The 16,320-nt window shown below is 46.2% G+C and overlaps 1 long non-coding RNA gene and 2 other non-coding genes across 7 annotated transcripts; all 3 read right to left on the bottom strand.

Moving 5' to 3' along the window:
- Positions 1–2,399: 2,399 nt before the first annotated feature.
- LOC140188837 (uncharacterized) lies at positions 2,400–15,403 on the bottom strand. 5 transcript variants are annotated; one of them, XR_011883404.1, is made up of 13 exons: positions 15,250–15,403; positions 14,695–14,730; positions 13,029–13,058; positions 12,594–12,636; positions 11,758–11,800; positions 10,318–10,351; positions 9,644–9,680; positions 8,814–8,858; positions 7,644–7,677; positions 6,767–6,824; positions 5,642–5,674; positions 3,799–3,860; positions 2,400–2,545 (listed from the first exon to the last, which is right to left on the bottom strand). It is a non-coding gene; the product is annotated as an uncharacterized lncRNA (long non-coding RNA). The 5 variants fall into 5 exon arrangements; XR_011883405.1 differs by lacking the exon at positions 10,318–10,351; XR_011883406.1 differs by lacking the exon at positions 11,758–11,800.
- LOC140189368 (small nucleolar RNA SNORD31) lies at positions 4,539–4,604 on the bottom strand. The gene has a single exon (XR_011883507.1). It is a non-coding gene; the product is annotated as a small nucleolar RNA SNORD31 (small nucleolar RNA).
- LOC140189364 (small nucleolar RNA SNORD22) lies at positions 5,749–5,870 on the bottom strand. Its single transcript, XR_011883506.1, has one exon. It is a non-coding gene; the product is annotated as a small nucleolar RNA SNORD22 (small nucleolar RNA).
- Positions 15,404–16,320: the final 917 nt, after the last annotated feature.

The raw sequence follows: 16,320 nt of genomic DNA, 5'->3' as shown, positions 1-16,320 counted from the left end.
CGCTGGTGACACACGGAAACTGGACCCCTCTCAGAATCAGGCCGGAAAATGGAGAATGGGGAGGGCTGTCCCCTGCATATGTAGCCCGCAGGCCCACCGGTGTGTGGACGTGCCCTGGTGCTCGTGAACCAACCTCCAGCGATGGGTAAATAGCCCCACTGATTCATGAGCAGCCTCGGGAGAGACGAAGGCTACGGAAGTAAAACCCAGACAGTAAATCCGGAGTGGTTGGGTATCATTGAACATCCTCCGAGCAGCTCCTGCAGCCGAGCTGGTGACAGACGTATTGCTTCATAAGCTTTCCTTTGGACTACACCGGTGAGGCCGAGAGGGGGACCTTGAGGACTGGGCACCTCAAGATCTCTATACCTTCTGCCCAGGCTTGTGATGATAATCGTTGTCACCCATCTTTCAAGACAGACGGATACCAACCATTTCATTTTGACCATCTGGGGAGTAGATTGCTTTGAAGCCTAGTTTTTAGGCTTCATCTCAAAGTAAGATCCTTTACTTTTAGTTTACACTTGATTTTTTTTGTATCTGAGTGAGTGGGGCTCCCCAGGATTAAATTAACATCGTTTACTGGTTCACTCAACCCTCCTCCTCCTCCTCCCACCACTCTTTTTCATTCTGGCATCTTCCCAGCCCTGAAGAAGGGTCTCAGCCCAAAGCATTGACCATTTACTGTGCCCCATAGATGCCGAGTCTTCCGTGTTGTGGTGAAATGCGTCATATGAATTAATGGCCAAGGATATGCTGGGGGCAGCCTGCAAGTGTCACTAACTTTGTGTGGAAATGGTCAGTGAGACGCTGTTGCATCTCCAGTCATTAGAAGTTCAATTCCAGCCCTATTTTATTTAGGCAGTGTTTATTTATTGCACATTTCACGGTCTTGTGTGGGATTTCTCCTTTGGAGGGTTCTAGGCTGTATCTTGTTTTGCAGCTTGCCTGCAAGACTAATCTCAAGATTGTGTTCCATATACGTAATTTTGATAATAACTGCACATCCTCCCGGTGAAATTCATGGGTTTCCTCCCACAGTTCAAAGCCGTACCGGGGAGGTTAACTGCTCATTGTAAATTGCCCTGTGATTAGGTTAGAGTTAATCGGGGTTGTGGTTTCAAGGCTGGAAAGGCACTATTCCTGAATCAATCTAGAACCAACATTAGCACGCAAACCATGTTCAAAACACACACAGCTCCAGCCTCCAATGGACTTGCATACATTGGTCCTGACATTCCCAGCAGATACACAGCTTTAGGCACAGCCATCTGGCCTCAATTTCTGAGTTCTTCAGGCTTCATTCACTGCTATTGACCCCAAGACCACAAGCTCCAAACTCGCCGATAATGTCTCCTTCGAACTAGCCCACTCTCCGTCATGCATCCCGCCTACTGCAGCTGAGTCAGTCTGCAACTGGCTAGCAAAGGAGCTATGATCCAAGTCAATGGACCAAACCTTTCCCCAGTTGGCCACACAGCTCAGGCCCTTCAGCGGCTGTACTGACCGTCAGCACGCAAATTCCCATTTCCCCACACGCCTCTCGACTCGCTCAGATATCAAGTCAGTTGCCGATAAAGATCACAGCAAAGCAACCATTCACACCAATATATCGGATAACACAAAAAATGCAGGAGGAACACAGCAGGCCAGGAAGCTATGGCAGAGTAGCAGATATTTTGAACCAAGACCCTTACCACTGACAGGATAGGAAAGTGGGAGGGTTTTGTCAGAGGGAAAGGTTAGATTGCCACAATGTGCTCATGGGCCTGTACTGTAATGGGAAGATCTATCCCTCATTTTCACCCACCCTCGAACAACAAATGAGTGCTGTATCATCTTCCCTGTCAACAAACTTAGTGGTTTGCAGGCATGACGGTCAACAGGAATAACATGATATTGCATAATTCATTCTCTGTCAACAAACTTAGTGGTTTGCAGGTATGACGGTCAACAGGAATAACACGATATTGCATAATGCATTCCCTGTCATTAGTGGTTCACAGGCATGACGGTCAACAGGAATAACACAATATTGCATAATGCATTAGGTAATTAATTGTGAGTTGTGCTACTGGATTCCAGGAGCAGGTGATAGAGGGGACTCCCTCCCCACTGGCCTGTTCCGCTCCACTGTCTGTGACTTGGCTGATACATTAGGTACATAAAACTTTCAGATACACCAATTAAACAAAATGGAGTCAATACAGAACAGAAGGGTTGGGTTGATCTTGAGATCCAAAGGGCAGCATTTATCATGGGCTGAAGGCTGTGTTCACCCAAACCCAAAGGCGTTGCTGAAACTTCAGCCTCTTTCCCCTCAAATCTTAGCTCAGGCCATGACCAAAATCTACTGCCCAGTTACTCAGTTTCAATCAAGACAATACAGGACCCAATGCTTTGAAAATCAAGTCAGTTTATTTCAGTTTAAACTGCACCTTCACAAAAGCCAAATACACTCCACTGCAGGAACAATCTGCAGAACCAGGGTAGTTTGAAACAAGAGTCCAGACGGTGAGCAAGGATGGTGAATTGAAATTTGTGCCTGTGGGAGTAAGAAAAGTACTATTTAATCATTCAGCAACTGCAAGAAGGTCAGAGGCATAGGCAGTTGTTCAGAAGTAAATCTCTGCACTAAAAGGGCTGCTTGCCTGGGACATTAACGTTAGAAACGTGAATAGTTAAAAAGTCAGAAGAGGTTTGAACTAAAAACACTAATTCCGCTGTTCAGTTCAATGCTTAAGGCGCTTTCTGGCACTACAGGGTAAAAACTGACTTGGGACACGAGTTCAGAGCTCGATTCCAGTGCCCGCTGTGAGGAAGTCTGTATGTGACACAAGCAGGTTTCCACCAGGTGCTCTGGTTTCCTCCTAGTCCGAGGCCTCAGAATGCACGAGTCCAGAAAGCACAGTTAGTTTTCCTTTGTGCTGCATTATTTGAACAGGGGCTTTCTCACTGGCTGAGATCTGCAGATTATCTATATAGTATAGGAGCTGCTCCATATTGGTGCCATCTTAAGCTTTTTCCATTCTGTTTCCCTTACTGTCCATTTCCAATTTCATTTTCCTAACTTAATGTGTTGTCCCTCTTTCCTGATGACTGAAAAGAAACGAGGATTGAAAACGCATGAGTGTAGACAAGGGTCAGAGTGATCCTGGCATTAGGTGAGGCCAGCCCAACACTGAGAGCCAAAGGACCTGTACCACTTGTATCTAGTACATTGTACTGGGTGTTTTCTTTTGCAGTGGAGGTGAAGGTTGAGAATCAGATATACCGATCAGCACTAAGTCAGTCTGGGGCGGTAGGCTCATCACTTCTCATCAGGCCTTTCACCAGTCCATACGCCAATGACATCAGTCACACCCAAGGCGGCAGCAGTTTTCACTGCCGCTACTCCATAATATGGGGGGGGATATTCACAAGGTAATAATCAGTCAATGTTCCAAGACAAAATCCCTTGTCAGGCCCCGGGACGTTCATTATTCCTCTCTGTGGGTGCCGCCTGACTGGAGTCTATGCAGCATTTCAGGTGTTACAACATCTGTAGAAGTCAAATAAACTATTACGAATCAACTGATATCTCCCCCACCCCACACCTTTGTATCAACATCCTCTGCTCCCCAACAGCTACCTTCAGTATGTTACCGACTTGGGCCACTCACAATAAACGCTCACCTTTTAGGATCTGGGCTGTAGTTTGCCCGGGCCAGCAGGAATTGTGCCCCAGCCTGATTAATGTTACTTTAATGTCACAAACACTGGGTACATTTCAAATGGGGATCGAACGGCGTCACTCACCTGCCACAGCACCCGGTTTTTCAGGTAGGAACTCCAAGCCCCATCACTCATGGCCAAGGATCCTACAACACAGAGAGAAGCGAGAGGCAATGACAAAGAGCCTGAACTTCCTCCCGTGTCTTGGTAACAGATAAACCTCAAGCTTTCAGTCATACTAGGTTAATTGATCACGTGGTAATTGGGTGGCATGGGCTTGTGGGGCCAGAAGGACCCCACCTCACCTCAGTAACGTAAAATGCAAGATGGAATAGGCCGTTTACCCATCTGGGCCATGCCAACCAAACCAGTGTCCCATAACCCTCTAAACCACGCCTGTATGTGTTGGAAACATGGGATAGAAAAATGAAGGTTAAGGTGAGCTGGTTTTCGCTGAGGGAAGATTTGAGTCACAGACAGATGAGAAACAAGGATCTGGAGGACCAATAGCTTGACACACAGCTCTTCACGAGCGAACACAATGTAATACACAAGACTGGGTGGGGTGGGGTGGGATCTGACGGAACTGTGAAGTTTTGGGAGAATGTGTGGCAAACGGTGGTAGAGGCAGACCTGGGGGGGGGGGGTGACATTGACCTTGGAGCAGGTTAAAAGGTCAGAGTTGAGGTGAAGGGCCTGTACTGAGCTGTAATGTTTGAGGTTGGACGACACATGTTTAATCAGCCAGCTCAGTAGTTTGCATTGGCGTGAACCGGACGGAAGCAGGATCCAAACTGGCTCTGGGAACAGTGGGTGATGGAGGAAGTGCATCAGAAATACCAATCCATCAGTAATCAGACTGGGGCGGTATGTACGTCATCACATGCAGACACCTCGTTCACCACTTTAACACACACTTCCATGCTATCGAACGTCAGTGCCAAAGCCTCTCGAGGGGGCAGGATGTAGAAATAAAACATTGCAAGGCAGAGCTCCAGGAAGTAAAATCTACAGCGCTAAAAACTCACAGCAGGGTTGGGCAGATTCTACGGAAACAATTCCACCGAGCTCGGTGTAACTCGAGGCACTTTTGACCTGAAGCTATTTGACCGGAGGTGCTGATTTGCAATACCAGCTCTCATCACCACATTACAAATTTCAAGGTTGTTACAACCAAGGGTGGGAATGTGGAGAAGCTCCCATTGCCTATAGCATGTGCCTCAAATCACCTCTGACAGCCAAGTCCAGCTCCTGGCCTTCATGTGTGGCTTAGCTACTACACCTGGCGGAACCATTTCTACTGACTGAAGAGAGAAAGGCAGGTTGCAGGTTACTGGCACCTAAAACCAGTCACTGTTGGCAGATGGGGCTGGTAGCAGCTCATCTCCAGCCTCTGCCTTCATTGGGAAGACATCGGGAGTAAATGCTGAGGGGAAATAGCGCCAGCTGGGGTCCCAGGTTGCATTCAATGGTGACCGTCAACTCCTGCGCCGCCGCTGGTATCGCAGTCTGCATCGAGAGGGGAGCCAGCTCCCCTCGTCCTGTTACAGAGGCAACTGTCAAGCAACACCAGAGAAACGTACTGAGCAGTGGAAGTTAAAGGAAATAGGATCTATGTGCATGGGATGGGGCACAGAGCATACCAGACGGCATAAGTAACCAGGGTCCAATTCCTGTCTCTGCCTGCAAGGAAGCTACAGATAAAAAGGCAGTCTTCAGACATCGGCTAATGCTCCAGAGCCAGGGATCCAGGCTCAATTCCTGCCGCAGACCGTACATTATCCTGATTTGCTCCAGTTCCCCCTCACTTTCCAAAGACATCCAGGTTTGGGCCAGTGAGCTGTGGGCACACTGTGCTGTTCTGGAAGCGTGGGGACACGAGGCTACGACACACATGATGTTAAAGGCAACTTTAGAACCAACTCACCTTCTCCAATTTGCCATCCCAGCAAACACATCCCTGTGAATTAGAAATCAAAAGCAGGTCACCACATGAAAACAACTGGGAGTGTCCACACTACCTCACCTGCCTCGGTCCCATCAGACAGTTTGACACAAACTCTCTCTCGTCTTGCCGTGCGGCAGGCACCAGTGGGTTCACCTTTGCAGGTTCTGGCTCCGTGCAGTACGTCGGAGACAGCATTTCATCATCGGGACTGAGCTGCTCACAGATCCTCACTATTGCTCAACTCAAGAGCAAGGGGGATTCGAAGGAAAGGCCTAAAGACTCCTGCTCACAGAAACCCTGACCAGCAGTAGGGGCCCCCGGTACGAAGGGGTTAGAGGAATCTTGTGGGCACAACTTCGTGCCAAGACCCTTGAATCCTCCGCTGCTTGCTACGTCGCTCTGCATTTGATTGTGTCTTCCTTATATAATTGTAACGGAGCCTTTAATCTCCCCGTGACCATGGAGGTTTCCTCCAGTATTCCACCCCCCCCCAACATGCTGAGTCTGAAGCCTTGCAATACCCCCCAGCACATCCTCACTGATTTCATGGAATGCAATTTTATAGTGCTGTTGCATCCGACTGTTTAGTTTTAACTTTCTCACTTTTGCAGCTCAACAGTTATTTGCTTGTATCTTATACAAATACTTCTAACACAAGCAACTGCTAACTACAAATTATAGTGCCTCTAGTGGTTTATACAAGGTGCAGCTCTGGAAACTGCTCTGCATCAAGTAAACTGTTTTCTCTATCCATTCTTCCAATTGACGATTGAGATTAATTTTTCAGTTTATGCCAGTGTCTTTATCGCCTGACAACCTTGTGTAATTTCCCATTTGCGATGTCAGGTCAGCGCTTAAAAAATATTTTGGATTTTGATTTTGGATAAGGGGTACACAATCCTAACTTGAATAGGGGTTACCTGATTGGGTGATAAACTGCAAACTTGAATGTAATGTTTTAAAGAGCTGACCACTCTGCTTCTCCCTCCCTTCCCTTACTAACGAGACAGCTCATCACTGCTTTTCAATTCCGTGCTTAGAATCCAGCTTTCACCACACCCAGATTTAAATTTCCAACCAATGTATAATGAACACATTGTTTACCTGGCACAGCATTATCAGCTTTGCAGATCAAGTCCTTTCATTGGCCATCCATCTCTCCCTGCAAAAACATAGTCAGTTTACACTGCTTTACCCAGCAACAAAGTAGTCTTAAAAGCAAAACAACACCTATGGTGAACTGCCACACAGATAACACACACCACCTGCTGAAACCAGCTATTAAGATGACTGAACACCATCTCAAAGGCTCTTTGAGGCGTGTTTCTGCACTGCATCTCTGAATAAAATTAAACATTACCTAAACAAGACACCTAGCATTACACAGATTTGATTAAGGTACAAGATCATGTGAGGTTTATATACCAAAGCTATCATTTATTTACACCCAAATTTCCTGAAGTCTTTTAAACACCAAAACATTGTTTCAAAACATCATAGGGTACATGGATCATTCCTTCAGCGTGTTGAATTTTGTATTAATTGTTACTTCCCTTCTAGCTTAAAAGCCTGCTTTTGTTTTATATAGTTATCTATATACACGCAACTTTTAAAGTTAGCTTTCAGGTATTCAGTCTGTATAGACAGTAGTTCAGTGTGTCCCCTAGTGGCCACAGTGTGTATATGCAGTTGTTCAGTGTCCCCTAGTGGTCACAGTCTGTATATGCAGTTGTTCAGTGATACCAATGGCTGGCTGATCTTCGGTCAACTTTATCTACGAATTTCTATGAAGTGTTTTTTCATGGTATAAAAATACATGAAAACATAAGCTCGTCATCATTTTAGCCTTAAGTCTTTATTCTGACAGCCACTGGGATTGGTAGCAAGGTAAAAATGTGGAAGAAATAACTGAAGCAAAACACTGGATCAATTCTTACCCAACCTCCCACATAATCAACAGGTACTGCGTACACCCACTTACCCAATCGACCCGAAGACCCAGGCATTAGTCACACCTGTCAATAGACAGTAAGCAGTCAGCAGGCGGCTTTAAACCCCCCTGGAGAAGCACTCAAGTTTGTGCTGCATCAGATTTTTATTGGACATCAGGATATTCAGCCGAACGAGATCCCATTAGTAGAAATCATCACGTTAGAGCAGCCAGGATGGATAACTATTTACCACCTTTAACAGCTCACTTCCCCTGGCTAAGGCAGCGACATCAATCCTAGATGTAATTCCACTCTAACTTTGAAATATCTAATTCTACTCTAAACTTGGAAATCTGTCTGTACCAAATGTCTACAGCAGGGGGCTTCCAACCCTTTTTATGCCATTAACCAAGGAATCATAGACCCCTGCTCTACAGCTTCTATAGATCAGGTTGGCAGGGTGGGTAAGGTGGCATATGGTGTTAGCCTTCATTAGCTGGCAGATTGGGTTCAAAAGCAGCGATGGGTAAGCGCCACACACATGCTGGTGAATATTGGCCTGGGGAGAGTGTCTGGCTTGCCCATCACAAGGAAATCTGCAGATGCTGGAAATTCAAGCAACACACACACACACAAAAAATGCTGGTGAATGCAGCAGGCCAGGCAGCATCTCTAGGAAGGGGTACAGTGGACGTTTTGGGTCAGGACCCTGAAACATCGACTGTACCCTTTCCTATAGAGCTGCCTGGCCTGCTGCGTTCCACCAGCATTTTGTGTGTGTGTGTGTTGCTTGAATTTCCAGCATCTGCAGATTTCCTTGTGATGGGCAAGCCAGACACTCTCCCCAGGCCAATACCAGTAGGCACAATTTGTACAGTGGATGAAGGATAGTAGTGAACTTTAGTTTTCCAGAGAATGATGTGTTTATCTAACATTACCAGGATGGCTGTAGAAGCATTTGAGAAACACATGGATGGTAGAAAAATTGAGGGCTATGTGCAAAGCAAGGGTGAGATTTGTCTCGTCAGCAGAACACTGAAGGGCCCATACTGCTGCAATGTTCAATGTTAACGTTAACGTTTTTATAAGAGGTGATCATAAGTGAAGCAGGCAATGTTAACGGTTGCCCCTCACGATCCCAGGTAGGCTTCCACAATGAACTCACTCCACTCCCACACCCGGTCTACGGCAAAGGCAAAGACAGATAATGTTCCACTCACCACATCCATGGGAAGTCCATTGCAGCTTCCGGACTCCTGGGCATCCTCTCAAATGAAAAGGAGGAAGAAAAGAAAAGATCATCAACTTGAACTACAGGGGGTTGTGAAAACCCACAGCAAAGCCGAGAGTCGTTCAGGGTGTTCAATCTTTTCACACGGGGTCAAAGTGAGCTAAGGTTGATCATCACCAAGACTCCAGCATTTGGAAAGGAGCAGCGTCACTATGGAGACCAGACCCGTCAACACCAGCCGCTAACAAGAATCCGCACAGGGGTCATACCGACCGCCCCCAACAGCACATTAATGGCAGCTCAACTGTCTAGAGCAGAGTCATTACTAAGGACGACTGAATAGTAATGAAGCATCGAGCTTGAAGTAACCCCTCAATTCAGGTCCAACCTGCCCGGTACTTTGTCACGCTGAAGGGCAGGTGGAAGTGGCGCAGTGGAGCGTTAGGCAGTGGCTTTACAGCAGTGACGATCACTGATTGAGGGTTTTAGTTGGCAATGAGTATGTACTTTCCACTGGTGACATCCCCTCCCATATTCCAAGGACATACGGGTTAGGGTTACCGATTTGTGGGCACGCTGTACTGGCACCAGGTGAGCTGCCGCCCGCCAGCACAAATCCTCCGGCTCGGCTGTGAAGCTAACCCTTCATTTAAGGATTAATTCTGGAAGCACCCTTCAGTTTGAACAATCACACCCTTACGCTTAACACTCTGGTGTAGTGCTCCTCAAAGGTGAGAGGATTGAAACCAGGGAGGAGAGGAAAAAAGGTAATACGCTTCCAGCAAACAATGCAGCCCCCGAGTTTTAAAAGGTACTTACCCAATCTCCAATGTCAGGAATGCATCAGTTTAATTACCTAAGGACAATAACACAAGAGACTTGGTTAATTATCATCTCTGCCGTCCAAACCAGACGGTCCTCAAAGTTACACAGCCAGCAGGTAAGTGAAACAGGTTATACCCATGGATTAGTCTTTTTTTTTACCATGGACTTGCGAATCTGCTGTGATCGGCCATGGCCTTCCAAAATTAGAGGAAAAACAATCGCCAGAGTGGTTGGGAAATGGGGCAACAGCATCAGACGAAGAGCAGTTTCTTTCAAAAGTACCACGCAACTCGGATTAAACCAAGTCGTGCAAACGTGCCAGAATCCAAAATATTATCACTGACATATGTGGTGAAATGTGTTTTGGGCAGTACAGTATAAAAATTACTGAGAGCACAAAAAGGGCACTGTTCATGGACTGCTCAGAAACCTGATAGATCAGATGTACCCAAAACATTTGAGTGAGATTTCAGGCTCCCGTACCTCCTCCTTAACCGTAGTAATGAGGGGGAGGCGGTGGTGGGGCCTTTCAACATGGATGCTACCCTCTTGAGGCACTGCCTACGATACCGAGGCTAGACCCTCAGGCAGCCTACCACCCGTCAAAAAAGCCAAAGGAGAATGAATGGGCCTTTCATTTTTGGTGGTCAGAGAGTAGGTCTACTCACCATCAAGGCAACTGTCCTGCATATCAAACAGGATCTGAAAAGAGGAGATATTGCGTTGAGTTCTAGAAAGGCAGCGTCAAGAAAACTAGGTGCTTTGGGCAGCTGGTTTGATCAGGGCTTTGGTAACAAACAGCTTCACCCGACAGAGCTGTCGTCTGCTCTGATTAATCGTCATCCTTTCAAACCAGAGGCAGAGTGGCCAAGTTAGCAAGTGTCACCTTCGGGGGCAGATTATTTATCAGGCACACAATGGACCCCGAGCTACTCTGCCCAGTAAACCCCCGAGTTAACCCAAGCCTGGGACAGTTTACCACGTCCAATTAACCCAGCAAGCAGCCACGTCTTTGGACAGTGGGAGAAGACTGGAGGAAAGCCTTGCAGTCACATGGAAAACCTGCAAACTTCTTACAGGCAGCAGCGCGAGTAATAGATCTCCAAATTTGGCCACAAAAATAGCAAGAAATTCCTGATCAAGGAAGGAAAGAATCCCTAACGGTTGTGCTGATGCTGGAAATCCAGAGCAGTGCACAAAATCCTGGAGGAACTCGGGTCAGGCAGCGTCTATGGAGGGGAATAAAGACTTGACGTTTTTTGGCCAAGACATGAAGGGGCACTGATGTCCTCCATCTTGTGCATTGGGATGGCTCTGTGGACTTGCATTAATGGCTTTCTGCCCAGGTAACTTGAGGACAAGGGAGGCCAGGCATTTCAAACCAAGCCAATTAGAAATTTCTTCTAATTAGTAATGTGTCTAATCATGTCAGAGAATGCCAGAGGCTAGAAAATTGGATTTACAACGGGGAGAAGCAAGATCAAGGAATCAAAGGGCATGAGGAGCTGGGTGGTTCAGGACTGAGACCAGCATGGATCAGGCATGATCGTATTGAAAGGGAACGAGTTCTGGTCCACTGGAGTAGTTGCATCAGACACACAAACCACTGCAAGGTGGGGAGGGGGGGTGAAGTAAGAAGCCGGGAGGTGTTGGGTGGAAAAGGTAAAGGGATGTGACAGTAGAGATGAGAAGGGTGGGAGTTGACAGGCATGAGAATAAGGTAGAGGGCAACGTGAGGTATTGGAAGAGCAAAGGGAGGGAAGGTGAAAATTTGTGAAGTTCATGCCATCCAGTTGGGAGGCTAGCCAGATGGAATGTGAGGTGTTCCTTCAGCCTGAGAGTGGCCCCATCATAGCAGTAGTTACTTTGCTGGCTCTGATCCAGCACTCATTTGACAATAAAACAATGGGGTTTGTTCTGACCCACTCCCTCATCTCAAAATACGACGACCCTTGAAACAAATGGCATGGAGAGCGAGGTACCAAATGGACATTTTACATTCACTAAAAATCTCAAATCAATTTTACTGTGCTTCCCCCCCCCACCCCATCTCCAAAATAGTTACTCCAGGATTCTGAGAACAGGTGGTAAATGTAGTCTTTACTCACTGGTATTTCCAGCTTCATCACAAGCTCTTGCAGGCAAGGCACCCTACAAAAGACGGGACACTTAGTACCAAGTGACTGACCACAAGAGGCTTTGAAGGTCAATTAGTAGATCCATAACATATCGTGATTTGTTCAGCACTGACAGTCAGACTAGACTATTTTGGGATCATCTGAAGCAATAAAAAGCACTTCAGTACTGAGCACCAGGACATACTTAATATAGCTGTGGGCTAGTCTAATTGTCCAAATGCTTGTTTGTGTCCTTGTATAACTACGCTTAATTGCTCAGTGTGTATTCAAGTGGTTGCAGTTATTAGAATGGGGGGGGAGGAGAGAGACATCTGGTTGATTCAAGCAAGGGAAGACAATTCATGCAAGTCTAAAATCTTCATTTGTTACTGACAATTATATACACTGATTGAATGCATGTGGTGGTGGTGGTTATGGAGGGGCTAGTCAGTAGGTGAAGGTGTTGCTGCTTGTGTTGTTGAGAGTCTGGTGGTTGCTACAGTCTTCTCCCTCATGGGAGTAGGACAAACAGTCTATCAACGGTGGGCGGGATCCTTCCTGGTGTTACCTTACTGCATACATGTTCTTGCCAGTGATGTGCTGGGCTGCTTTGTAGGGCCATCCCATTTGCCGTTGTGCAATGTGGTTATCTACTTTTGAGGTGCAACACAGAACAGCCCTTCTGGTCTTTCAAACCTGTGGTCTTGTTGTGGATGCTCCCTGATGCTCTCAATTCCTACACGGATTTCTAGCAAAGATATAGTACCTGTGTAGTACCTCAAAATAACATTTAACCCTACCCCTACCCATCTTTGACAATATCCTACCTTGTAAGAATCGGAGCACAGAGGCCACATCTGGGTACAGAACCTGACGGGGGGAGAAATGGAAGCGTTAAATCGCGAGGTGGCCAGCAATCAGCGAACTGCAAAACCCAGTGCCCACTGCTGTTCTCAGCACCAGTTATCAATCAAATCTATTCAGACTTATGCTTGTCTATGATCGATCATCATGTGAACAGCGAGCAGGGAAATGGGTGCAGTGAAGTACATTCCTTTTGGGGTGGGGGGAGAGAGAACCCAAGGAACCCACATGTCCCCTTTTCCTCACAAGGGCAGGGTTGAGCCAAATTCAGCAGGCATTGACAACAAACTGCAGTACTTTGGAGCATGATTCTGTGGCCCAATTAAAGAGATTCACAAGGCAGAGAATTTATTCAAACAAATTATACACTGTATTGGTATTTACTAGGCGGTACTCACCTCTGGAAAACAGGAATGGAGCAAGGAGACCTGTAAAAAAAATAAAATCATACTTAACACAACTGGTAAAAAAAAGAGCAAGCACCATTTTTCTTTTGTTAGGACATCACTTCCCTCATTTAGTGCTACTCAGTAAGAAGGTTTCTGCAAGAGTTGCAGCAAGAGAGAATTCATGCTGGTCATCTTTGTAGCACTGGTCAGCTGAGTACAGTCCCCATTCCCTTAGTAATACTGCATTACAAACTGTTGTACTGTGAGCATTCTGGAACCTTAGCCTTTCCTGAGAAATGTTAAAATTGTAAAAGACATGAGAGGCCTAATTTGGAGAATTGTGTGCAGTTTTGGTCACCTACCTACAGGAAAGATGCAAGTTAAGCTGAAAGGGTTTAGAGAAAATTTTCAAGAATGTTGATAGGTCTGGAGGACCCGAGTTATAAGGAAAGATTGATTAGGTTAGGACTTTATTCCTTGGTATGTAGAAGATTGAAGGGAGGTTTGAGAGGTATACAGACTAATGAGGGATATAGATAGGGTAAATGCAAGGTTGGGTGGGACAACAACCAGAGGTCATGGGTTAAGGGTGAAAGGTGAAGCTTAAGGGGAACATGACACCAGTGCAAGCTCCATTTCGACGGTAATTTTGATGGTATGGAGGGCTATGGTCCAGACGAAGGTCAATGTGAGCAGGCAGGCTAAATGGTTCAGCACAGACTGGATGGGCCAATGGGCCTGGCTCTGCACCTTGATCCTTGACCAGCACGAAAGGATGAAGAATGAATTTATAAAAACAGTAATTACAAATAAATCAGATATCTTCTATGTATTAGTACTTCAACAAGGTGACAGGATTCTCTGTAAGTATTAATACATAGAAGATATGATTTTATTTGTAATTACTGTTTATAAATTCATTCTTTATCCTCTTGTGCATTTTTGTGCTGCCATCAAATCTGGAGTAGCAATCACATCCCCTTGTGTACTGAAAATATCAATCTTCAATCTCATCTGTGCTGGACTACTGCCTAGTCCCGGAGTTCCTTTTTTTAATGCCACAGACCTCTACCATTAACCAAGGGGCCGGTCCCTTTCACCATAGTTCTCTAAACCCTTTCCCCATCCACACGGTCCAAACAATTCTGCGGTATACTTTTCCAATGGATGATCAGCACTGCACCCACAGCATCCCAACATAACACCCCAACTCCTGTCATCAATAGTTGATGATTTATGAACTAGTAATTCTCAGTGCCCTGTACCACACTAAACCTAATCACCACTTTGACATGCAGATGAACAGGAGCAGGGACAGCCCACCCTGGGGTGCAGGGATCACTCACTGTAACAGCATTGGTCCATGGCAGAACAAAAGATGAGAACCTCCTAATAAATGCTGGGAGAAGAGTTTGCCCACCCCCATCTCAATTGATAAGACCAAATATCCTCACAACTAAACTTAGTTATCATTTGAGTACATTAAGAGCTGTGGTCTGAAGCATGGTCTCAAAGATTCCTTATTTAATAGCATTTTTCCATAGCATAACAAAGGGTGGGGACGCCCATATTAAAGGCTCAACCCAATAACCTCTCACTGGAATTTTAATTCATCGATTAAATGACCAAGTACAAGATACATAAGAACAAAGAGACTGTGCACTGGAGATCTCACCTGCTGCAACATTCTCCTTACTGGCTGCGCCTAAAACTGAAAATAAACCAGAAGTCAGTTCATGCAAATCATACTGCAGAGATCATATCCTATCCCCAAACAAAAATGCACAGGTACACGTTATATATAATGAAGAAAACAAGAGTCCAAATGATCTGCCAAGTCTTTTCCAGCAAGTTGTCAGAGCAGAAGTTTTGGTCACGTGGCTGAGCTCCAATTTCTCAACTTGGGACTATTTAAGTACCATCCGTGTACCTTTGCAAAAATAAAACTTGCTCCTGCGTGGGTGCACATCGAAACAAGGCAAGCCGCCCAATTCAGTCTGCTTTGCCTCTAACCGCCGGAGAGGCTGCAAGACCCAACTTTAAATAGCATTCCAACCCCCCCCCCACCACCACGACCCCGCACGCAGGAGCCCGCAGCGAACTTTTCAAACTCTCGTCTCAGAAACATAATGATCGTAATCACGGCCTTCAGTACAGGTCTGTGAAATGGTGCTCATCATGGAGAGAGAAAACGCGCGCATCGGGGAGGAGGGGGAGAAATTAAACCCACCGGATGGGAGTTAGAAGGTAGGCCACGCTGTTTAGGGACGGATGGCCAGAAACGGGACGGGGAGAGGGGCGGATGGCGGCGGATGGCCCGCAGGCCCCGCTCCGGCCGCCAGCTCCACTCACCTCCATCGACCGCAACAAAATGGGCGACGGGCCGCCCGTCAGGCCTTTTATACCCCGCCGCTGTGCATTCCGGGTAACCGCCCTTCCCGCGCTGGGGGGGGGATATATTTTATTTTTTTTTAAATATCGCACCTTTAGAACATCTTTTTGTCAACCACCGGCAGTGATGGCAATGAAAAATACTTCTTCACCCTGAAAAAATTTCTGCAGGCGATTTTAAAATTTATCACTTCCGGTTACTTGTTTTTTTTTTGGCGCGCAACGCAGAGCCTTATCCGTTAGGAATCCGATTTTGGTTTTATTATCACCGGCTTATGTGCGGCAGCAGTAAAATGCAATACATGATAAATATAGAAAGGAAACATTATTACAGTAATTATATATGTGTCTTAAATAGTTAAAATGAGTAGTGCAACCCCCCCCCCCACCATACCAGCCAATCAGAATGCTCTCCTGGGTACATTGGTAGAAGTTTTGAAGTGTGGTTTAGTTGACAAACCAAATCTCATCAAACTCTAGATGAAATATAGCCAGCTGTCTTGCCTTCTTTGTATGTTGGGTCCAGGTTAGATCCTCAGAGATCTTGACACCCAGGAACTTCAAACTGCTCACTCTCTCCACTTCTGATCCCTCTATGAGGTTTGGTATGTGTTCCCTCATCTCACCCTTCCTGAAGTCCACAATCAGCTCTTTCGTCTTACTGACGTTGAGTGCCAGTTTGCTGGTGCAATACCACTCCACTAGTTGGCATATCTCACTCCTGTACGCCCTCTCACCTCCATCTAAGATTCTACCAACAATGGTTGTATCATCAACAAACTTGTAGATGGCATTTGAGCTATGCCTAGCTGCACAGTCATGGGTACATAGAGAGTAGAACAGTGCGCTACGTGCTTTTATGGAAATCTATTGTTGGTTGAGAGTGGGAAGGGGGCAGGGAGAGGGGAAT

This window comes from Mobula birostris, chromosome 28 (assembly GCF_030028105.1).
Source record: "Mobula birostris isolate sMobBir1 chromosome 28, sMobBir1.hap1, whole genome shotgun sequence".
Lineage (NCBI taxonomy): Eukaryota > Metazoa > Chordata > Chondrichthyes > Myliobatiformes > Myliobatidae > Mobula > Mobula birostris.
The sequence above is the reverse complement of the archived record's forward strand: the minus strand, read 5'-3'. Positions and strand labels throughout refer to the sequence as shown.